An 8,231-nucleotide genomic window follows, 5' to 3' on the forward strand; every position below is an offset into this window, starting at 1 on the left:
TTTTTGTTATTTTGCAAGTTGTTTATAATTTACAAATAGCAGTGCCATCCTTCTGTCCTATGTTTCAGATCTTAAGTTATTTGTTGCATTATCATAATTTTTAGAAATGGGGTGATTTTCACAAGGTTGGTATCGATATATACGTTATTTGTCATACCATCTCATAACCTGAAACTGCTTGCAAGTGTTCATATGTTTTCTAGTCAAATTCAGTCTGTTACAATCTCTTGTCCTGCAATTCGGGTTTTGCTGTGTGGACATCGAACTTATAGTGATAGCAAACTAGAAGGACCTCAACTGGGCGTTTGGTCTAGTGGTATGATTCTCGCTTTGGGTGCGAGAGGTCGCGAGTTCGATTCTCGCAACGCCCCCAATTTTTTTTTGATTTATTGTTTTTTTTTTGTAAAAAAAATGCGTGCTCTCATCGCAAGATAGTTTGCCGTGAGATGAGCTGCTTACGTTTGCCTTCAGCAAATCACCTCAAGGTGAATTCTATGTCTAGGCAGAAAAGTTGTGTGCGCTCTTCAATAGCATTAATATATTCTCACTAAGCTACCAGATATTTGTCTTATTACGAGCCCATTTTCGGAATTCAGGTCTGATCCGTCTGAACTTGATATTGATTGAAGATGCAGTGGACTGTATGTGGCGGGTTCCTCTGAGCCATCCCGCCGAGATGATATTTTTAACCTCTCCAATCTGACCCATGATTCTCAAACATGAACAGGTATACATCGAGTAATCTCGGAGCTGAGCTCAACTATAATAGGTGCATGGTCTGAGCCTCTAAGGTGATGAAAGGGATAGCCTGGTAAAAGCCTGGCCAATAAAATTAGCAACCAAGTCGTTGTAGTATAGTGGTAAGTATTCCCGCCTGTCACGCGGGTGACCCGGGTTCGATCCCCGGCAACGGCGTATTTTTATTTCTCTTATTTTTTTTTCTGCACTTACATTTCCATGCAAACTTTTGCTGGTTCAGTATTTTCTTTTGAACCCTCCACATCCCTTTATCTCTTTACTGGTAAATACACAAAGAATCGTTTACAAAATAAGACAAAGATTATTTGTTTCTGCACTTACATGTCCATGCATACCTTTGCTGGTTTCAGTTTTCTTTTTGAACTCCCCAAATCCCTTTATTTATTCAGTGGTAAATACACAAAGAATCTTTTACAATCAAAGGGACAAAGGCACTAGGGCCTCATCAAACCAAGTACTAGGGGGAGAGAACCTAGCTAATCTTGCTAACTTATGAGCAACCGAATTTGCTTCACGATGACAATGCTCGAACCGGGCTTCGGCCATTACAGCATCCAAGCGTTCCCCAACTACATTGTTTCCTGCTGCCAAGAATTTCCCAGAGTTGTCTCGTAATACTGTTCGCACACGAACACGTCACCGTGTACCTCCAACGCCGAGGGTGATGCACCGCAGCTCACGTCAAAGGAGACCCGTCCGGAAGCGCGGTACGCAAGCAATCCGGCGGGCGCTTTTGAGCACCAGAAACCCCACGCGCCCGGGAGGGACCCCGTCTGGACGCGCGGCGGCTATGGGCTACCCTAGGCCGGTTCGCCCGCCCCTAGAGCCTCGAGGATCGCTGCCCTTCAACGAAGAACGAACGAAGAACGAGAGAGAAAGAACAAGGGAGAGATGTAAAACTAGGGTAAAAGTAGATTGATTGTTCGATTGTGTGTTGTTGTTCAATCGGCCGTCACCCCTTAGGTATATAAGAGGCGGCTGGACTTCCCGTGCAAGGAAAAGGCTTGGATTCACGTCCAAAACCCTAGTAAATTCGGATTGGTCTTGTCCGAACTTTCCCAAACTGTTCGGTTTAAACTGACTGCACCTTGCGGGTCTTTTTTGTGGTGGTAAACGATCTCTAATGAAAACGAGTCCAAAAGCAATCTTGACCGTTTCAACGATACGAACAACTTTCATGTTGAACGTTTTTTGATCAGAGGTCATCTTGAGGGTCAAATAGCTCGAAAAAAAAATCTCTTTACTCGCGCTACCAATCAGACATGGCGTCTGGTGGGGCGCGCCATATTCCGCCTCGTGACAGGGCTGCACTCCGATTGCTCTAACTTTTGCATACGAACTTGGATTTGGATAATTTTTATATCAAAATCGATCGTTTAGACGAGACGAAGACAATCCGTGTAGATCATTTTTCCATTTGAGGTCGTCTTGGGGCTTAATCGGCCAAACTGTACTCTGAATATAAGTTCTTAGTACTTTGAGCATAGTTTCGGCCTTCGAGATGAAATCGGACGGCGATGACCCAAACTTCAAAGATGTTCATATCAACAATACGGAACTCTTTCATGAAGATCACTTCTCCATTTAAGGCCATCTTAAATAAGTTATTGACCGTACCAAAATCTGGTTTCAACACATGCCCCCCTGTTTTTCGGCAAAACTTGCGTGCCGAAAAATAATTTGCAATGTATTTGTTCTAAGGACAATGTCAACACTCCATCGGCCATTTATTTTTCTCAGGATGATAATTATGTATCGGCCATGTTTATGCTAAGAACGATAATTCTATATCGGCCATTGATTTTAATTTCTTGTTCACATCATACCTTGTAACCGATTACCACCAATCGGCTTTAAAGAGATGTGAATGAACCCATTACTTGTAGCACTAAGGAAATCAAACTCCGAGAGGTCACGCCCTGTTAAGCAAGTAACATCAGGATGATTCCAATCCACCGATGCATCGGTCAAAGCAACACAAGCCGAATTATCCGCGTGAATGACTTCTACCTCATCATCGACCCATTGTATTAAGAATTGATGCATGGTAGATGGCACACATTAGTTAGCATGAACCCAATCGCGGCCTAATATAACATTATAGTTACCTTGCACCTCGGCGATGAAGAATGTGGTGGCCAAAGTTTTGCTTCCCACAGTGAGTTCCATGCACATCACACCTTTGGCCTCTGTATTTTCTCTACCCTCGAATCCATTAAGTATCATATTGGTCCTCATCAATGCATCATCATCTAACCCCAACTTTTTGAAGACCGAGTAGGGCATAAGATTTACCACAGCACCACCATCAACGAGCATCCTAGCAACCGGTGATCCGTTAATATGACCTTTGAGGTACAATGGCTTCAAGTGTTTCACCGGTTCTCTTGGCTTCTCGAAAATAGCATTCTTAGGACCAAAATTCAGCTGGGCTACCTCCCCTTCTTCACCTATAGCACGAAACTCGGCAGGTAAGTAATATACCATATTAATATCCATACCTTCCCGAACCGACGTAGATTCATAATCCACCATCTCGTCTTCATCTCCCAATGTGTATATTGGGCTTAAAGATTCCTCAATTGAAGGGGATGTTTCAGGTAGTGTGGACGATGTAATAGGGATCGCATCATCCTCTTTTGGTGGTGAAGGTGTTGCTGCAGCTAATGTAGAAGCATCTGTGTTTTGTTTTTGTTTAGGCCTCCACACTTGTTTTGTGAGTGCCATGGGCCGAATTTCACTAAACAATTCGTCCCTTTGCCTCTCCTCTTTGTGTTCTACCTTCTCGTGGTTCCTCATGCGCTGTAACCTTCTTTTCATGGTCTTAGTTAAACCGGGAGGACACCACTTAGGTTGAGTATATTTGGGATCCCTTGGTTTGGCCTTGCTTGTGCTCGCCTCATGATCATCAACCATGGAACCCTGATGAACAATAACAATATCACCATTAGAAGTAGCCAGATTACCAACAACCGGCTTTTTGATCTTCTTTTGCTTGTCGCATTCTGAAATTTTCGCATTAGGTGACTTAACACGCCACACTTTTTTATTGGCCTTACTTGGAGAATTTTCTGTTGGCCGATTAGCACCATAACTCAAACGGCCTTGGGTGGGATAATAAAGCCTCTCACGAGCAGGCCTTCTAGGTGTTGTCCACCCCATATGGAAAGCATAAGGAGCCATTGGGGGCTGCCCCCATCCTCCATTGAAGTCTCTCATGTAATATGGTGCATAGGAGGGTTGTGACATCCATGGTGTCGGTGCCCATGACCCATATGGCCTTGCATAGCGTCGAAACTCTTGCTCCGGAAGCGATGTTGAACGCTTCGAATGTGATGGCCGATTAGAGCTAGAACCGGCCGCTTGACTTGCATATTTGGATAGCAGCATATCAAAAGTTGGCTTGATTCGCTTGCGCTTAGCTTCACTCTTTCCCCACTTGCCAACTTTTGAATTCTTGGGCTTGATAAATTTAACATGAGTATCTTCTTGTACTTGTGGTTGCCCCCCGGGTACGGGATTTTTTATGGTGATCTTCAATACTTCCTTGCCATCGGGTTGCTTATCAAGCACAACCTCTCTTCCCAAGACTTTGTCGCCCTCCTTGCCTTTCCTGGGTTCACCAATAACAACATTATCTTTATTAGCAGATTCGGCTATGCTAGGCCGAATTAACATTTTCTTTCCCTCCAAGTCCATGGTGTTCATCGGAAAGGGCTGTTTATCAACTTGCATCTCAGCAAAATTCAATCGTCCATCATTAATGGCCGATTGTATCTGTCGTCGAAAAACATTGCAATCGTTAGTAGCATGAGAAAATGAATTATGGTATTTACAATAAGCACGCCGTTTCAGCTCATCAAACGGCGGTATGGTGTGTGATATTCTAATCATCTTATCCTGCAAGAGAGCATCAAGTATCTTATCACACTTAGATATATCAAATGTAAACCTCATCTCCTCATCATGATTCTTGCGAATCGGCTTAAGAGCATTGCATGTATAGGGTTTGGCCTTCGAGGACCAAACAAACTCAGTAGTATAAACATCAACCTCATCATCCGAATTATCATCACTGTGTTCAACCATATGCATTCTAGGACGATCGGTTGTAGACCTATGAATCTCTTTACTTCGACTCTCTTGAGCCAAAGCTTTTTGTAAGACTTGATTAATGTTCAAAAACTCATAACTTTCTAGCCTCTCTTTAATGTGAGTTTTCAAACCATTAAGAACAAGATCTGCCAAGTCTCTCTCAGTTATCACTAAGCTATAACATCGGTTTTTTATGTCTCTAAATCTCTTGACATAATCGGTGACCGATTCATCATGTTTTTGCCTAACCGATGTAAGATGTGACAACTTTAGCTCATTATCGCCGCTATAAAAATGATCATGAAACTTTTGCTCTAATTGCGACCATAAGAGAATTGAGCCATGTGGTAAAGCAGCAAACCATGAAAATGCGGTGCCAGTTAAAGATAAGGGAAATAAACGTACTTTCAACTCTTCTATGGAACCTGCTTCACCCAACTGTGCTAGATACTGACTCACATGCTCTCAAGTTGTTTTCGTACCCTCACCACTAAATTTAACAAAATCAGGAACCTTATAACCTTGAGGATAAGAAATTGCATCGAAGTGTTCAGGATCAGGCTTTTGATACACATGACTCTTTACTTTCGGCTCGTTTCCGAAAGTTTCTAGAAACATCTTATGCAAATCCTCCCTTAATTTAGCTAAAATTGGATCCGATGTAGATGAAGATGTTTGTGGCAATGACATAGGAGCAACCTGAGTACTAGCTATTGGTGCAACTTGTGGGATGGGCACCAAACCATAACTCGGCGGAAGACCAAACATGCTTGCGCCTATGGGTGGTGTGACAAAGTGATTCGGCGTTGACGCCGAATTGGGCACACTCACAATAGGATTAGGGTATGTAGGTGTAGTCACAAGATGGTTGGTTTGACTAGGGTAAAAATTCAATGGCATACTATATTGTTGTTGCATAGGAGGTGCCGATGAAATAGGTAAAGTTGGACTAGCGTTTTCAGATACACCAACAGTATCACTAGATGACGGAGGCATATTTTTCTGAGCATTAGCACTAGCCACAAAAGAATTGTATGCCATCACATTACCCTTACTAACAAGACTTTCAATCACAGCCACTTGCTCCGGAGAAAAAACTTTACTCACAGTGATTACATCTTGTTCATCGATGAGGGGAGGAAAATTGACGTTTCCAACCGGAGTGATGTTGCCTTGACGGTCCTTCTTGAAACTTGAAAGAAACGCTTCCAAATCCTCCTCCTCGCGCTTCTTCTTGAGCGCCTCAAAAGCCTCTTCACGCTGCTTCTTGTGCGCTTCGTAGGCTTGGCGATGTTCATCCGATAGCTCATCAAGACCGGGCTTAATGATGTTATCGGTGTCAACTTCTGAGGGCTTGGGGAGATTAGACATGGTTGATGATGATTCTTGATCTTTCGTCCCCAGCGGAGTCGCCAAAAAGTGTGTTCGCACACGAACACGTCACCGTGTACCTCCAACGCCGAGGGCAGCTCATGTCGAAGGAGACCCGTCCGGAAGCGCGGTACGCAAGCAATCCGGCGGGCGCTTTTGAGCACCCGAAACCCCACGCGTCCGGGAGGGACCCCGTCTGGACGCGCGGCGGCTATGGGCTGCCCTAGGTCGGTTCGCCCGCCCCTAGAGCCTCGAGGATCGCTGCCCTTCAACGAAGAACGAACGAAGAACGAGAGAGAAAGAACAAGGGAGAGATGTAAAACTAGGGTAAAAGTAGATTGATTGTTCGATTGTGTGTTGTTGTTCAATCGGCCGTCACCCCTTAGGTATATAAGAAGCGGCTGGACTTCCCGTGCAAGGAAAAGGCTTGGATTCACGTCCAAAACCCTAGTCAAATTCGGATTGGTCTTGTCCGAACTTTCCAAAACTGTTCGGTTTAAACTGGCTGCACCTTGCGGGTCTTTTTTGTGGTGGTAAACGATCTCGGATGAAAACGAGTCCAAAAGCAATCTTGACCATTTCGACGATATGAACAACTTTCATGTTGAACGTTTTTCGATCAGAGGTCATCTTGAGGGTCAAATAGCTCGTGCAAAAGATCTCTTTACTTGCACTACCAATCAGACATGTCGTCTGGTGGGGCGCGCCATATTCCGCCTCGTGACAGGGCTGCACTCCGATTGCTCTAACTTTTGCATATGAACTCAGACTTGGACGATTTTTATATCAAAATCAATCGTTTCGACGAGACAAAGACAATCCGTGTAGATCATTTTTCCATTTGAGGTCGTCTTGGGGGCTTAATCGGCCAAACTGTACTCTGAATATAAGTTCTTAGTACTTTGAGCATAGTTTCGGCCTTCGAGATGAAATCGGACGGCGATGACCCAAACTTCAAAGATGTTCATATCAACAATACGGAACTGTTTCATGAAGATCACTTCTCCATTTGAGGCCATCTTAAATAAGTTATTGACCGTGCCAAAATCTGATGTCAACAAATACAACACCAACGGCACCCTGCAGCGAATCAGGGGCAAACGCCGCATCAACATTGAGCTTTACTGTCCCGACAGGCGGTCGCACCCAAGGGTTTCTCTGGATTTTTGCTTTCGGCTTTGAGGCAGCGGTGAAGTTTGCTGCAAGGCCCTGAACCGTGTCTGCTCCTTGTGAACTACTCCCTCCGTTCCTAAATATTTGTCTTTTTAAAAATTTCAAATGGACTACCGCATATGGATGTATATAGACATATTTTAGATTATAGATTCACTCATTTTGTTTTATACGTCCTCACTTGTTGAAATCTTTAGAAAAACAAATATTTAGGAACGGATGGAGTAGTTTTCTTGGTTCCCACCCCAAATCCCATGAAGCAATTGCCACAAGAAGGTCTGATCTTTCCTGTCCCAACACAGCTGTTTCATTTGCAGTTAGGTCTAATAGATGTTCAAGCACAGCCTCACCTGCGTGGTCAACACTCAACAGCACATGCCCGAGAGATAACTTCCTTCAGTCCCAATTCTAACCAAACTTGTCGCCTTTGGGCATTGGAATAACATGTGTTCGACACTTTTGCTGGTTCAGTTAATTGAGCGTGTGCTGCAACGTGACGATGGGTGGTCAACCGCGCGGTTATTATTCATTCCGTTGCCCCGGCCTGATGAAGGCCCGGCAACCACAACTGCTGCATCTAACACGAGTCGCTGCTAGGGATCTTCAGCCATTGACTTGAACATAATATTTAGCTTCCAATTGGGTGATTTTTTTTTTCATTTTATTTTGAGGGTGCAATTGGGTGATTTCTCGGGCGTACCGCCTTGTTGCCAGACCCGATTGCTTTATCGAATTTAGAGATTGGTCGATATATGTGCGCACGGTACGGGATATGCTTGTGGTTGATCACCTGACTTTGTTATATAAATTGCTGTCTAATTAATTTCATCAAA

General features: G+C 43.9%; 2 non-coding genes across 2 annotated transcripts; both read left to right on the plus strand.

Moving 5' to 3' along the window:
* Positions 1-299: 299 nt before the first annotated feature.
* Positions 300-371, plus strand: TRNAP-UGG. Its single transcript has one exon. It is a non-coding gene; the product is annotated as a tRNA-Pro (tRNA).
* A 472-nt stretch (positions 372-843) lies between these two features.
* Positions 844-915, plus strand: TRNAD-GUC. The gene has a single exon. It is a non-coding gene; the product is annotated as a tRNA-Asp (tRNA).
* Positions 916-8,231: the final 7,316 nt, after the last annotated feature.

The sequence above is a fragment of the Triticum dicoccoides genome, chromosome 7B (assembly GCF_002162155.2).
Source record: "Triticum dicoccoides isolate Atlit2015 ecotype Zavitan chromosome 7B, WEW_v2.0, whole genome shotgun sequence".
Classification (NCBI taxonomy): Eukaryota; Viridiplantae; Streptophyta; class Magnoliopsida; order Poales; family Poaceae; genus Triticum; species Triticum dicoccoides.